We start from the raw sequence: 16,880 nt of genomic DNA, 5'->3' as shown, positions 1-16,880 counted from the left end.
CTCTGGTTTTATTTTCTTCTTTTGTTACAAAGTCATGCATTCAAACAAGAGACAGCTCTTTTCTCAGGGAACCCTTTTGATGTTTTATAAAGTCCTGTTGCTATTTATAAGACGTATTTATACTGACTTTTGAAGCGTGGAAAAGTGGTTACCCGGAAGTCCCATGCTATTTGAGGCTGCCACCATGCGGTGCTTCACGTCTTGTTTAAAGTTAATTCAAAGCATCTTTTGAAGTGCTCAGGTATTACTGTTCACGTTCTCTGTGTGCTAATAGTTTAAAGCAGTGGTTCCCAACCTTTTTTAGCTCATGGCCCCCTTGGGATCTTTTAATTTTTCTGTGCCCCCCCCCCCCCTGACATTATCAGCGGAAAAAAAGTATTTCAATATTAAAATACCTTCCATAAAAATATCAGTGTCTATTAATTGCACATATATTCTCTTTTATTCTATTCCACAAACATCAAAAATATTTCACCTACATTGATTTAAATTTATTAGAACTGAAATTTAGGAGGCAACAGGGTGGTAGCTCTGTGGCCCCCTTCATTGAACCTGTGGCCCCCTAAATCCCAAAAATTTTCTGTGGCCCCCCTGAAATTTGCCATATTGCCCCAGGTTGGGAATCACTGGTTTAAAGAACCAGAAGGGAACAGCTTTCATCCAGGTGGGAGAATTGCAAATGGAACTGAGCATTGTAAATTTGCATTGGACATCGCGTCTGCAGAAGTGTCTTGACCCAACACGTCGCCTATTCCTTCTCTCCAGAGATGTCTCTTGACCCGCTGAGTTACACCAGCATTTAGTGTCTACCTTACTACATTAACAACATGGGTGTAGGAAAAGAATAGCAAATGATCAATGTTTAATGGTTGAATGAGACAAAAAAAATCCCTCTGCCATAAAATTCTCAGGAGCATTTGATATTTTACAAATATCAAAATATTAGGCTTGTCTTGGCAGAAAAAACAGATCAATTTTTCAAGACATGGACACCCTTCACCAAATTCTTACAAGGATAGGATGGCGCAACACAACTGGATTTAAATCCAACTATGGGTTGGGTGAGGTGGGCGGGGGGGGACGAGAGGCTAAAATGTTAAAATTGAAGCTGTACAATAATTGTATAATTTTATATGCCGATTGTTTTATTTTTGTACCCTTGCTTCTAATAAAAATAATTAAAAATATATATATATATATTTTACAGGTGCAATGAAGTGTAGGGGCGGCATGGTGGCGCAGCGGTAGAGTTGCTGCCTGACAGCGTTTGCGGCATCAGAGGCCCGGGTTCGATCCCGACTAAGGGGGCTGTCTGTACGGAGTATGCACGTTCTCCCCGTGACCACGTGGATTTTCTGCGTGTTGTTCGGTTTCCTCCCACACTCCAAAGACATACAGGTTTGTAGGTTGAAAATAGGCACAAAATTCTGGAGTAACTCAGCGGGACAGGCAGCATCTCTGGAGAGAAGGAATGGGTGACGTTTTGGGGCGAGACCCATCTTCAGACTGATGTCAGAGGAGTGGGCGGTACAGAGATAAAATGTAGTCAGTAAGACTGGTGGGAGAACTAGGAAGGGGGAGGGGATGGAGAGAGAGTGAAAGCAAGGGCTACTACAAGTTAGAGAAGGCAATGTTCATACCGCTGGGGTGTACGCGACCCAAGCAAAAAATGAGGTGCTTTTCCTCCAGTTTGTGCTGGGCCTCACGCTGAAAGGTCAGTGTGGGAATACGAGGGGGAGTTAAAGTGCTGATGTATGCAAATAGTTGCCACTTAAAAGGTGCTGACAAAGTTACAAAGTATTTGCACAAGGTCCACCCCCCTCCCCTGCCCCCTCACCCTCTTTCTCACCATCCCCCCACCCCAGGTCCTCATTGTTCATTGTTCTCCCCCTTCCTCATGGTGGTCCCTCCACGCCGGGTCCTCCATTATTCTTCCCCCTCTCTCAGGGCGGTATCACCACGCTGGGTCCTCCTTTGTTCCTTCCCCCGGCAGCGGCGTCCACGCTGATGATTTGTTGGTTCCAGTTCAACCCATTTCCATCGTCACGATGAAGGAAATCAGTTTGATCTCGTCTGCTTTCTGAAGTTTCCCAATATATGATGAGGAATGATGGCAATAAAAATAGTATGTTTAAGCAAAGAATAGAAACTGGTCATAGAGTCGTAGAACATGGAAACAAGCCCTTTGACCCAACTTGCCCAACATGTCCCATCTTCACTAGCACCACCTGCCTGCTTTTGGCCCATGTCCCTCTAAAGCTGTCCTGGCTAAATGTTTCTTAAACGTTGCAATAGTACTTACAAAACGTCGCGATAGTACCTGCCCGTCAAATGTCTGAACTGGGGTGTGATCCAAAAGGGTGGAGATTCAAAGGCAGGAAGGTAAAAAGCAAACATTCTTCCCCGTCCTCTTTCTCTGTTGCTTTCTATGATATCAATAAAAATGCACGGAAGTGGGGATTATAGGTCTGCACAGCACTCTGTTATCGTACCTCCAGTAGGTCTGAACATTCACTGGCAACAAGTTATTTAAGTTGTCATTCATACTAGCTTTCCAATCACTGTCGTTAAATTGTGTTCACAAAATGAACTCAAGGTTTTTTTACCCCATCATCCCTGTTCCATGCCTTAAGGGGTTGGACAGGCTAGATGCAGGAAGATTGTTCCCGATGTTGGGGAAGTCCAGAACAAGGGGTCACAGTTTACGGATAAGGGGGAAATCTTTTAGGACCGAGATGAGAAAAAAAAATTTCCACACAGCGAGTGGTGAATCTGTGGAATTCTCTGCCATAGAAGGTAGTTGAGGCCAGTTCATTGGCTATATTTAAGAGGGTTAGATGTGGCCCTTGTGGCTAAAGGGATCAGAGGGTATGGAGAGGAGGCAGGTACAGGACACTGAGTTGGATGATCAGCCATGATCATATTGAATGGCGGTGCAGGTTCGAAGGGCCGAATGGCCTACTCCTGCACCTATTGTCTATGTTTCTATGTTAACCGTACATCCCATTTATGGGACTCGAAGTACGGTGGTAGCTCAGCAGGTCAGACAACATCTCTGGTGAACATGGATAGGTGATGTTTTGGGTCGTGACTGAAGAAGAGTCCCTACCCAACATGTGACCTATCCATGTTCAGAGATGCTTCCTGACCTGCTGAATTACTCCAGCAGTCTGTGTCCTTTTCTGTAAACCAGCGTCTGCAGCTCCTTGTTTCTACATAAAAGGACTGCTGCTGTTATAGACATGTTTAATAGATATATATTGAGTTAAAATAACTCAGGCCATAAACTGCTAAGACTGTTGAACGGATCATAAACCAAGTTGTGTAAGGGTGCTGTGAGTTTCACGGTGTGGTGTCATTTACTTCCAGGATTGACTGCCGTGTGGTATTCAGACAGTGCAATGTGAAATCCCTTTGCACCAGACATTGCTAGAGGGCAGTATTGCCTCAGGTATTTTCCAAAGTACACTTACTCCGTCTCACTGAACTGAACGTCCTCTCTCCACAGTCTAAAGTACAGTGTACGTATTCCTGCTTATCTCTGTCCCACGAGTGCCTATTTGCAATCGAACGCTTGGCTTTCCCGTCTGAACTACTGAGACAGCGCCCAGGAATGAACTGCAAAATGGAAAGTGCACACACTCCTCCAGTTTACATCAGAAATTGCCGAACAATGTACAGGATCGATAATCTACATAAAAAGACTGGCAACAATTCTCCAATTTCTTCACATTCTTTCCATGAATGTTCACTAAATCTGTCTGGTCATTTTTGCTAGTTACAAAAAATATTTTGCCACCAATGGAAGTCACTCCCGGCTCATAGAGGGATATTTCTTTTTAGTAATGGAAGCTTCTCTTAGTTTATTTAGCTTAGAGATGCAGCACAGCAACAGGCCCTTCGTCCCACCGAGTCCGCGCCGACCTGCTGACGCTGAAAGGTCAGTGTGGGAATGCGAGGGGGAGTTAAAGTGCTGATGTATGCAAATAGTTGCCACATAAAGGGTGCTGACAAAGTTACAAAGTATTTGCACAAGGTCCACCCCCCTCCCCTGTCCCCTCACCCTCTTCCTCACCATCCGCCCACCCTAGCTCCCCATTGTTCATTGTTCTCCCCCCTTCCTCATGGTGGTCCCTCCACGCCGAGTCCTCCATTATTCTTCCCCCTTTCTCAGGGCGGGCCCCACACATTAACACCATCCTACACACCAAAGTCAATTATCCAACAAACCTATACATCTTTGGAATGTGGGTGGAAACTGGAGCACCCAGAGAAAACCCACACGGTCACAGGCAGAACGTACCAAGACAGCACCAGTAGTCAGGATTGAACCAGGGTCTCTGGCGCTGTAAAGGGCCTGTCCCACTTTCACGACCTAATTCACAACCTTTTTTACTCGCGGACATTTTTCATCGTGCTAGAAAATACGCCCCGACCTACTTGATGCCTCGAGTATCTACGACTAGCATCACGACCTGCTACGACCTTGTGACGGCCATGCTGCACGAGTCAAGGGCAAACTCGGCAGAGGTCGTGAATTAGGTGGTGAAAGTGGGACAGGCCCTTAGGGCAGCAACTCTACCACTGCGCACCATTCCTCCCTTCCTCATCCTCTGCACTCAACGAGCTGCTGAATGCATGACCTTGCTCACAAGAAGAAATACTGCCTCTGGTGTGATTTTTTCATTCACATTCATTCAAGTACCGAAGAATTCTGATTTTCTCAATTGTCAATGAATGTGTATTTAAAAATAGCTCCACCTGGAGGTAAGTTGTGGCAAGTCAGAGGACATACAGGCTGCATAAGGAGGGTGGTATGGTGGCGCAGTGCAAGAGTTGCTGTCTTACAGTGTCAGAAACAGGTTCAATCCTGACGACGGGTTTGTAACCCGTGTGGATTTTCTCCAGGAGCTCCGGTTTCCTCCCACACGCCTACAACGTACAGGTTGAATACTTTGACACAGTAACAGCTGCAGCCTAAATGGACGTGAGCAATGTTTTAATTTGCCAACAGTCTCCTTGGTAAAGAGAAATCAAAATTCACATCACACTCAGTGGGAATATTTCCACAGGTTAATATTATGTTAATTTTATCACAGCTGGCTCCAGGCAAAGATAATTTTTGATGTTTCCTCTGAAAGGAAAAGCCAAGTGTTTCTTTATTACGCTCTGTGTGAAACAACATTTCACAGACCCGAGATGCTGTAATTGCCTAAAGCATTTTCAAATGAAAGTGACATCTTCAGCGACCTATGCTAACTTTATTGCTGAAAATATTATGTCCCACACAGGTATTCTTTTCAGATGTTGGTCAATTAAAACATTGCTCACTTGTCCATTTAAACTACAGCTGTTACTGTGTCAAAGTATTCAAAAAGAAATCATGATATATTTTATTCTGAATTACATGATGATTTCAACAAAGGAATGTTTCACAGCTGCTGTCTACAGGATCCTTATGACTTTAATTATTTTTTAATAAACAGTTTAATACAAGTGCAAGATTGTTGGTGGATCAAAGAAAGGTGTCCTTAACCACAGGTGCAGTAGGTCAAGACTTATATCCTGCAGTGTTCTTGTGATTGGAAAAAAATATTTTGATACATTTAAAGCTTAAGATGCTTCGAGCATCTTGGAGAATATTGAAAATAGACACAAAATGCAGGAGTAACCCAACGGGTGAGGCAGCATCTTTGGAGGAAAGGAATAGGTGGCCTTTCGGGTCAACATAGAAAATAGGTGCAGGAGTAGGCCATTCGGCCCTTCGAGCCTGCATCACCATTCAATATGATCATGGCTGATCATCCAACTCAGTATCCTGTACCTGCCTTCTCTCCACACCTCCTGGTCCCTTTAGCCACATCTAACTCCTTCTTAAATATAGCCAATGAACTGGCCTCAACTATCTTCTGTGGCAGAGAATTCCAGAGATTCACCACTCTCTGTGTGAAAAATGTTTTTCTCATCTCGCTCCTAAAAGACTTTCCCCTTATCCTTAAACTGTGACCCCTTGTCCTGGACTTCCCCAACATCGGGAACAATCTTCCTGCATCTAGCCTGTCCAACCCCTTAAGAATTTTGTACGTTTCTATAAAATCCCCCCTCAATCTTCTAAATTCTAGCGAGTCAAGACCCTTCACCAGACTGGAGATGATCCCTGATTATTAGATCCAATAATCCACAATTAGCTATGAACACTGGCCATTACTATCACCAAAGCAGTAGGAGGCTTGTGGAGGGAGATATGTAATGTTTTAGTAGCCTCTACTCTACTCGTTGAAGGCAGTAGTGTAACTTCTCATCTTTGTTAAATGAAAATATTTGGACGCTATCGACTCCTCTCATATCATCCCATTTGGATGAACGTGTGTAACCCATTTGGAAAGCCATGAAGCATTGTGATGATGAGAATCTGTGGATTGTTGCATGATTGAAGGCATATTGAAGGCATATCCAAAAAGAACCTCTCTTGAGGATGTTTCCACGGTTCTCCTGCTAAGTTTGTGGTGCAAATTGGAGTTACTGGTTTGTGTTGCGGGCATTGTAGCACTTCAGTGCCTTGAGGAATGAGACACAGAAGTGCTCACATTTTCAAACCACATCCCGTTGGTTTACGCAAGCATTACAACGAAGGCACGATTATGTCAGGAAACAAGAGTCCTTCATTGTCATATGCACCGAGAACAGAACAATGGAATTCTTACTTGTGGCAACATAACAGGCCAGGAAATGCAACACACACAGATAATATCGAGTAAACAACAAAACAATTAATGAATAACCACAATATCAAGGGAAAAAAACCTAAAGTCCTTAGTGCAACCAGGACAGTTCATAAAAGTTGAAAGCAGATGCGATCAGAATAATGGGCAACATTTAACAACTGTGCTACATGGGGAAATGCTGTTACCATAAATGTGCAAGCCATGGGAGAAGAAGTAGGCCATTCGGCCCATCGAGTCTACTCCACCATTCAATTATGGTGGGTCCATCCTTCCCTCTCAACCCCATTCTCCTACCTTCTCCCCATAACCCTTGACACCCTAACTAATTAAGAGTCTGTCAATCACTGCCTTAAAAACACTAATTGACTTGGCCCCCACAGCTGTCTATGGCAATGAATTGCAGATTCACCACCCTCTGACTAAATATATTCCTCCTCATTTCCTCTCTAAACGTGTGTTCTAAAACATTGAAAGTCCAGCTGCTGCCAATTATGGTAGCACAGAAAATGGAAGGACTAATCAGTCCTCCATTTAATGAGTTTAAGAAGGAACAACAGATGCTGGATAATCGAAGGTAGACAAAAATGCTGGAGAAACTCAGCGGGCCGAAACCCTTCTTCAGGGAAAGAAGAAAGGAAGAGAAGGATTTTTCCTTTTCTTTCTTTCTTCTTCTCTCCCCCCCCCCCCCCCCCCCCCCCCCCCCCATCCTCACATCAGTCTGAAGAAGGGGTTCGTCCCGAAACGTTGCCTACTTCCTTCGCTCCATAGATGCTGCTGCACCCACTGAGTTTGTCCAGCATTTTTGTCTACCTCCATTTAATGAGGATGTTATATGTGAGAGAAGCCAGGAAATTCTGGGTAAAAAGTAGTTTAGCATACAGCGACTAAATGCAGAGCTACAGACGTGGGCCACAGGATTTGAGGCATGCAGAAGGCAGAGTGAAAGGAAGATCGAGTTTTTGGAATATGTGGACCTGCAACATATAGAAGGATATACAAGAGAATAGTAGGGCAAATGTTGCCAGTTGGTAGTAGAGACAATATTGCTGACATACCATGCATAATACCTGGGAGACTGACTGGTTAATGATCAGAAATGCTTGCAATGAATATGACCACGTCACACCAAATCAATATCAAATCTTATTTGTTCAATGTTTTAACCAACTGGGTACTCTTTGCACAGTAAGGAAAGGGCATTGGAGACAGTATGGTTTGGTGGGGATGCCAGGATTTCTGCAGGCAACAATGCTTCAGGTTCCTGATGTAATTAGTTTGACATCCAAGTAAAATATTTTTTTCTACCCCTGCAAGTAAAAAAGTTGTGTTGTTGGTTTCAGTAGCATTTGAGCAAAAGAGCCAGTGGGGATTGAATAGTAGAATTCAGAGTTCCTCGTTTAGGGTGGAGTCCAGTTACAAAAATCATTACCAATTAGAAGACTAATACAATGTTGGTCTTGTCTACCACTCTTTTACTGCACTAAACGTGTAATGCATATAGTGCCAATACCCACAGATTCCTGTGCTAACACAGGACCTCTGTGCTTCCCTTTGGAAATCGCATGCAGAGCTTGTAACTCTGTACTCTTGACTTGATGGCTGCTGTGAAATGGGGCTGGCACTTATACAACAGCCACAGTACAGCAGCAAAAAAAGGCTACCATGGAGGAGAGGGAAAATACAGAAGAAAAAGAGAAACAGGATGCTCTCCAAGATAAGTAGGAAGGAACTGCAGATGCCGGTTTACAGAAAAGGCAGACACAAAATGGTAGATGCACAGAATCTCTGGTAGATGCATAGAGTTTATTGCACAGAGAAGGGGAATCAAGAACCAGAGGACATAGGTTTATGGTGAAGGGAAAGATTTAATAAGAATCTGAGGGGTAACTTTTTCACACTAAAGTGGTGGGTGTATGGAATGAGCTGCAGAGGAGGTAGTGTGGCAGGGATTAATGCAACGTTTAAGAAACATTTAGACAGGTACATGGATAGGACAGGTTTGGAGCCAAATGGGTGAAACGCAGGCAGGTGGGACTAATGTAGAAGGGACATGTTGGTTGGTGTGAGCAAATTGGACCAAAGGGCCTGTTGCCAAATTGTATGACTCTAAATTGCTGGAGTGTCTCAATGAGTCAGGCAGCATTTCTGCAGAAAAGGAATAGGTGGCATTTTGGGTCAAGACCTTTATTCAGACTGAAAGTCAGGTGAGTGGGAAACTAGAGGTATGAAAAGGTACACAACAAACACTGCAACTGTTTACCATATATATTAATGATTTGGAAGAGGGAATTAGGAGCAACACTAGCAAGTTTGCATATGACACAAAGCTGGGGGGCAGTGTGAACTGTGAAGAGGATGTTAGGAGGTTGCAGTGTGACCTGGACAGGTTGAGTGAGTGGGCAGATGCGTGGCAGATGCAGTATAATATAGATAAATGTGCGGTTATCCGCTTTGGTGGCAAAAACAAGGGGGCAGATTATTATCTCAATGGGGTTAGGTTAGGGGGAGGTGCAGCGAGACCTGGGCGTCCTTGTACACCGGTCACTGAAAGTTGGCGTGCAGGTACAGCAGGTAGTGAAGAAAGCTAATGGAATGTTGGCCTTCATAACAAGAGGATTTCAGTATCGGAGTAAAGAGGTTCTTCTGCAGTTGTAAGACCTGGTAAGACCACATCTGGAGTATTGTGTACAGTTTTGGTCTCCTAATTTGAGGAAGGACATCCTTGTGATTGAAGCAGTGCAGCGTAGGTTCACGAGATTGATCCCTGGGATGGTGGGACTGTCATATGAGGAAAGACTGAAAAGACTAGGCTTGTATTCACTGGAGTTTAGAAGGATGAGGGGAAGATCTTATAGAAACATATACAATTTTAAAAGGACTGGACAAGCTAGATGCAGGAAAGCTGTTCCCAATGTCGGGCAAGTCCAGAACCAGGGGCCACAGTCTTAGAATAAAGGGGAGGCCATTTAAGACTGAGGTGAGAAAAAACATTTTCACCCAGAGAGTTGTGAATTTGTGGAATTCCCTGCCACAGAGGGCAGTGGAGGCCAAATCACTGGATGGATATAAGAGAGAGTTAGATAGAGCTCTAGGGGCTAATGGAGTCAAGGGATATGGGGAGAAGGCAGGCACGGGTTATTGATTGGGGACGATCAGCCATGATCATAAATGAATGGCGGTGCTGGCTTGAAGGGCCGAATGGCCTCCTCCTGCACCTATTTTCTATGTTTCTATGTAGTGCTGGCAGTGATGACCAAGGAAAGGTGGAGCCCACAATGGTCCATTGTTGGCTGTGAAAGAGGTGATAAGGAAGGGATATATAGATGGGAATTGTGGAACCAGTAGGAGGCTAGGGTGAGAGAGGGGCAGGGAGGGAGGTAATAGAGTAGCTACCTGAAATTAGAGAAATCAATATTCATACCACTGGGTTGTAAGCTGCTCAAGCTTAATATGAGGTGCTGTTCCTCCAATTTGCACGTGGCCTCACTCTGAAAGCGGAGGAGGCCAGGATGGAAAACGTGGGCATGGGAATGGGAAGTTAAAATGCCTGTCAACCGGGAGATCACAAAAGCCAAGACGGATTGAGCATGTCCAGAGTACCACTCCTACACAATGAACTATCTTGATCATCGTCTGTGCAATGAATGAATCCTGGCCACTGCGAGTCTTTTCTCTGTAATTACTGAATGAATTCAATCCAGAGATTAGATATTGAGCATCCCCTTCTTCTATTTGGATAATTCTGAATAGAAAAACATTCATGGAATTGGCTTTAAGCCATTTGAACGTAGTGTGGAAATTAGTTCATCATATAATGGATAATGGAATTTCAGACATTCTTCCTAATAACTTTTAAACATTGAAAATGTCAATGCAGACTTTGTGAAGCAAAGATATAAAGGGTTAAGGAATAGAGCACAAGGATGGAATTAGAATACAGGAACAAATTAAATTTCAGAAAGACTGATGTACTGATTATTTAAAATGTATTAGATTATCATACTAAATACTCTTCCTTGTATGAAAATTATTAAAAAATAAAAATTATTTTCATCAATGTTGTCTCGTGTAATAATCACGAGCCGTATCTGGCAATGGACTTAATTGCATTTCCGCACTGTATATGGATGAATCCACAGAGCCTTTTTCCCAGGGTTGAGAAATCAAGAACTTGAGGTCGTAGATTTCAGGTGAGAGGGAAAAGATTTAATAGGAACCTGAGGGATGAGTTTTTCGCACAGATGATGGTACATATATGTAATGAGATGCTAGAGGAAGTGGTGAGGCAAATACAATATGAACATTGAAAAGACAGTTGGACAGATACATGGATAGGAAATGTTTAGGGGGATACAGATCCAACACAGATAAAAGGGGCTCACTAAAACAGGTATCTTGATTGCATTAATGAGTTGGACCGAAGATCCCGTTTCCATGCTGTATATCTGCATGCCCAGCTATTTTTAAAGTTTAATATCCTAAGCTAGTTTAGTTCAGAGATACAGCGCGGAAAAGGGCCCTTGGGCCCACCATGTCCGGGCCGACCAACGATCCCCACACACTAACACTATCCTACACACACTAGGGAAATTTACAATTTTACCATGACAATTAGCCAACAATTAGCCTGTACGTATTTGGAGTGTGGGAGGAAACCAGAGCACCCAGAGAAAACCCACGAAGGTCACGGGGAGAACATACAGCCAGCACCCATAGTCAGGATCGAACCCAGGTCCCAGGCGCCGCTGTGTGCAGCAACTCTACCGCTGCGCCACTGTGCCGCCCCAAGTTCTTGGTCCTAAAGGAGGGTCTCGACCCGAAACGTCACCTATTCCTTCTCTCCAGAGATGCTGCCTCTCCCGCTCAGTTACATCCGCATTTTTGTGTCTATCTTGGCCCTGAAGAACAAGCTTAACAAGATTTCAAATAACCTTCCTAAATAAGAGTCATTAGTTAAGCCACTGAACTGAACAAAGAATGAAATTGTTTTCCGGTATATAAGATCCTGTTGTTGGACCTACTGGAACAATAAATTCCTGGAAGAATCCATGAAGTTCGACATGGAACGTCAGCATTTACTTTTACAACTGTTGGAAATGTTAGAACTCTCATCCAAAGGTGCACAAGCATGGAATTCCTCACAACTAATCTGATTGCATTCAGCGTGGACCGCACAATTTACTGTAGTTACCCATTCATTTCACTAGACGTTGTTTAAGCTGGCAGAGTTTACCTAATGGGCCTGTCCCACTTACGCAATTTTTTCGGCGACTGCTGGCACCGATCATAGGTCGTTGCAGGTCGCCTAAAATTTTCACCATGGTGAAAATCCAGCAGCGACCAGAACAAGGTACGACTCTTTGGGCGGCTACTCACGACCATACAGGCTTCACCCCACGACATGTCACCGGGGTGTCGCCTGTATGGTCGTGAGTCGTCTCCTCAGTCGCCCAAAGAATTGTAGCGCCTTTCTGGTCGCCACTGGATTTTCAACATGTTGAAAATTTTCGGCAACCTGCAGCGACCTATGACGGGTGCCGGCAATCGCTGAAAAAGTCGCATAAGTGGGACAGGCCCATAATGCTAATTATTTCAATGGGGGAGAATGGCTAACAGGGAACAAAGTTTCATGTCATTTACTTATTTTAATTTACTTGAGAGAATTTAAATGTGTTTATTTTTAAATGTTTTCTACCATTTGAATCTTTTAGTTTTACTTTTATTCAATATTTCAAATAATTTCACAGATAGATTAATAGAATCTATACATTTTAATATTTTTGACTGTTCAGTCCAGTGGTGAGGCTTCAAACTATTTTGGCAGTGGTTATCAAAATTCCTGAGCAGATTCTCTGAGTGGGGTAAGGTCATGTCATAAGTGGTAGGAGCAGAATTAGATAATTCGGCCCATCAAGTCTATTCCGCCATTCAATCATGGCCGATCTATCTCTCCCTCCTAACATCATTCTCCTGTCTTCTCCCCAAAACCCTTGACACCTGTACTAATTAAGAATCTATCTATCTCTGCCTTAAAAATACCCATTGACTTGGCCTCCGCAGCCTCCTGTGGCAAAGAATTCCACAGATTCACCGCCCTCTGGCTAAAGAAATTCCTCCTCATTTCCTTCCTAAACAACCTTTAATTCTGAGGCTATGACCTCTGGTCCTAGATTCTCCCATTAGTGGAAACATCCTCTCCACATCCACTCTATCCAAGTCTTTCAACAGTAGATTCAAGGACATTCCAGGTGATTGTCATGTATGTATATTTATGTTCATTGGTGAAATAGTAACATTTAAATGGAAGTGTGCAAGTGATTTCTGATCATCTTGTTTTATTTTATTATCTTGCTTCAACCAAGGTGGCAAATGGTTGTTATGCAAGTAAAGATAATGATGCATTTGGGAAATTAAAAAAATCTGCTCTAAATGCTCAACATAATAACATATAGGTAGTTCATTACACTATTGATTTGAAATTCCAAGTCCCATGACATTTACTTATCTGTACAGTAACTATGAATTTTACCTCTGCTGTTTGTAAGTCCAAGCTGTATGCAAATTGAATGTTTACACCAATATTGATTCAAATTCAAAACCTGCACTCAAATTTGAAGGATCTTAAGTTATGAAAAGTGTCATGTAAACAAATCCTTTGTGTTATTTATTTACAATTGAGAAACAATAGACAATAGACAATAGGTGCAGGATTGGCCATTCGGCCCTTCGAGCCAGCATCGCCAATCAATATGATCATGGCTGATCATCCACAATCAGTACCCCGTTCCTGCCTTCTCCCCATTTTCCCTGACTGCGCTATCTTTAATAGCTCTCTCTAACTCTCTCTTGAAAGCATCCAGAGAATTGGCCTCCATCACCTTCTGAGGCATAACATTCCATAGAGCAGAACCCTCTGTGTGAAAATGTTTTTCCTCATCTCTGTTCTAAATGGCCTACCCATTCTTAAACTGTGGCCCCTGGTTCTGGACTCCCCCAACATCGGGAACATGTTTCCTGCCTCTAGCGTGTCCAAACCCTTAACAATCTTATATGTTTCAATAAGATTCCCTCTCATCCTTCTAAATTCCAGAGTATACAGTCCCACTATCCCGGGAATTAACCTCGTGAACCTATGCTGCACCCCCTCAATAGCAAGAATGTCCTTCCTCAAATTTAGAGACCAAAACTGCACACAATTCTCCAGGTGTGGTATTACCAGTGCCCTGTACAACTGCAGAAGGATTTCTTTGCTCCTATACTCAACTCCTCTTGTTAAGGAGGCCAACATGCCATTCGCTTTCTTCACTGCCTGCTGTACCTGCATGCTTTATTTCAGTGACTGATGAACAAGAATCCTCAGATCTCATAGTACTTCCCCTTTTCCCAACTTAATACCATTCAGTTAATAATCTGCCTTCCTGTTTTTGCCACCAAAGTGGGATAACCTCACATTTATCCACATTAGACTGCATCTGCCATGCATCTGCCCACTCACCCAACTTGTCCAAGTCAGCCTGCATCCTCATAGCATCCCCCTCACAGTTCACACCGCCACCCAGCTTTGTGTCATCTGCAAATGTTACTTTTAATCCCTTCATCCAAATCATTGATGTATATTGTAAATAGCTGCGGTCCCAGCACCGAGCCTTGCGGTACCCCACTAGTCACTGCCTGCCATTCAGAAAGGGACCCATTAATCTCTACTCTTTGCTTCCTGTCTGCCAACCCATGTAGAGGTCCTGCCCCTCCCCGCTCACTCCCGTCCCTCCCCGCTCACTCCCGTCCCCCCCCCCCCTCCCAGCTCACTCCCCCTCCCCGCTCACTCCCCCCTCCCAGCTCACCCCCCCCCGTCCCAGCTTCACTCCCGCCTCCGCCATTCAGTCTCCCCCCCGCCCCGCTCACTCCCCCCCTCCAGCTTCACTCCCCACCCCCGTCCCGCTCTACACATCCCACCCCCTCGCTCACCAGTCCCCCCCCCGTCTCACGGATCCCCCCCTCCCCGCTCACTCCCCCCTCCCCTCTCACATCCCCCCCCCCTCCCCTCCCCTCCCCGCTCACTCCCCCTCCCTCCCCCGCTCACCCCTCCCCCCCTCCCTCCCTCACCTCTCCCTCCCCCCTCGCCCTCACTCCCCCCAGTCTCCCCTCCCCGCTCACCTCCCCTCCCTCCCCCCCGCCTCCGCTTCTCACTCCTCCCGCTCCCTCCCCAGCTCACCCTCCCCCCTCCCCCTCTCACTCCCTCCCCCCCCCTCCCAGCTCACATCCCCCCCCTCTCCCTGCTCACTCCCCCCCTCCCAGCTCCTCCCCCCCTCCCTCAGCCTCCCCCCAGCTCTACGTCCCTCCTCACTCTCCCCCTCCCAGCTCCTCTTCCCCCCTCCCCCTCGCTCCCCCAGCCCCCTCTCCCCCCCCGCTCATTCCCCCCCCCCTTCACATCCCCCCCCCCGCTCACTCCCCCCCCTCCCCGCTCACTCCCCCCCTCCCCGGACACCTCCCCCCTCCCACGTCTCACTCCCGTCCCTCTCCCCGCTCACCCCCCCTCCCCGCTCACTCCCCCCCCCCCCCCTCCCCGCTCACTCCCCCCCCCCTCCCCGCTTACTCCCGTCCCCCTCCCTCCCCGCTCACTCCGCACCCCTCCCTCCCCGCTCACTCCCCCCCCCACCCCCCCAATAACCCTTCTGGCAATAACCCACCACCTCCAGTTTAAATTCCATTTGGAATATTTTGGAGGACCAAGAAACCAAGAAGAAACCAATTTTCTTTCCATGTCAGTACCCTAATCCCAATACCATGTGCTCTAATTTTGTCCACTAATCTCCTATGTGGGACCTTATCAAATGCTTTCTGAAAGTCCAGGTACACTACATCCACTCGCTTTCCCTTGTCCATTTTCCTAGTTACATCCTCAAAAAATTCCAGCATTTCCCCTTCATAAATCCATGCTGACGCGGACCAATCCTATCCAATTGTGCCGCTATTTCATCTTTTATAATTGACTCCAGCATCATCCCCACCACCGATGCCAGGCTATAATGCCCTGTTTTCTCTCTCCCGCCTTTCTTAAAAAGTGGGATAACATTAGTTACCCTCCAATCCACAGGAACTGATCCTGAATCTATAGAACATTGGAAAATGATCACCAATGCTTCCATGATTTCTAGAGCCACTTCTGTAAGTACCCTTAAAGTACCTTTAATTCCAAAGCAAACCCAGAGAGTTAAACAGTAAGAATATTGCATGCAGGTAAATTCAATGCTGCCTAATAATCCTAGATCATAATTTGGTATCCAAATGAACTTGGTAAGTGATGCCTCCATTTCAGTTGAAATGCAAATAACCTTCTTTAACTTCTACAATCCAGTTCCTAATTAGCTCTGAAAATTTTATTTTCTGAATTGAATTAAGTTTAAACATGGAAGAAATTATGCAGCTCTGTCATAAATTTGATTCACAAAATGTGACTTATCTTAATGGCAAATTTGAGGCACTTTCGTTGCATTTAACCCAGTTAATTTAAGTAAGGATTTGTGAATGTTGCCAGTCATATGGACATCTTATTGGAAGCACGTTGACGATTATAGCAGAAAATTGCCACAATGAAGGATTAAATTTTTATCTAATTTTAGCTCAGAGTAAAATATGCTTTGAACACTTAACTTATATCCTTAACATTCCTACTTTGGTTTCTATCTCTGTATCCCAGTTTCTCTAACAAAGTGAACAAGGTAATAAGTTTTGTATGACTTCAATTGCTAAAATTTGCAATCCTTTCAGCCAAAGTTCATGTATCCCAGTTTTCCCCTTCATCTTTTCTCCTCAGGCTAACATTTAATTCTACAAATAGGCAACGCCCCACATTTGAATCACGAGTTAACTAACATTAATTAGTTTTATAATAAGACATATGGACAAGATCGTTTTTTCAGAAATGTAATCAGTGAGTTCTTCTCGCCCGGCAGAAAGGCCACATTCATTCATTTCTCTTTTTCATGAATGATTTGAATGAGGGAATTAAGGTAAGTATTTAAAAAATGTGAAGAAGACAGGTAAGCACACACACACAAGGCTAACTTAAATTAGAAGATGCAAATGAATGCAGCTGCTGGCTTACAAAAAAAACCCACAAAGTGCTGGAGTAACTCAGTAAGTCAGGCAGCATCT

General features: G+C 44.6%; 1 long non-coding RNA gene across 1 annotated transcript in view; it reads right to left on the bottom strand.

The window, feature by feature from the left end:
* Nucleotides 1–2,334: 2,334 nt before the first annotated feature.
* LOC116979554 overlaps nucleotides 2,335–16,880 on the bottom strand; it is a 45,429-nt gene continuing 30,883 nt past the window's right edge. Inside the window, exon 4 of the long non-coding RNA XR_004413742.1 lies at nucleotides 2,335–2,426. This is a non-coding gene — a long non-coding RNA (uncharacterized LOC116979554). The remainder of the gene's footprint in view (nucleotides 2,427–16,880) is intronic.

This window comes from Amblyraja radiata, chromosome 13 (genome assembly GCF_010909765.2).
Source record: "Amblyraja radiata isolate CabotCenter1 chromosome 13, sAmbRad1.1.pri, whole genome shotgun sequence".
Taxonomy (NCBI): Eukaryota; Metazoa; Chordata; class Chondrichthyes; order Rajiformes; family Rajidae; genus Amblyraja; species Amblyraja radiata.
The sequence above is the reverse complement of the archived record's forward strand: the minus strand, read 5'-3'. Positions and strand labels throughout refer to the sequence as shown.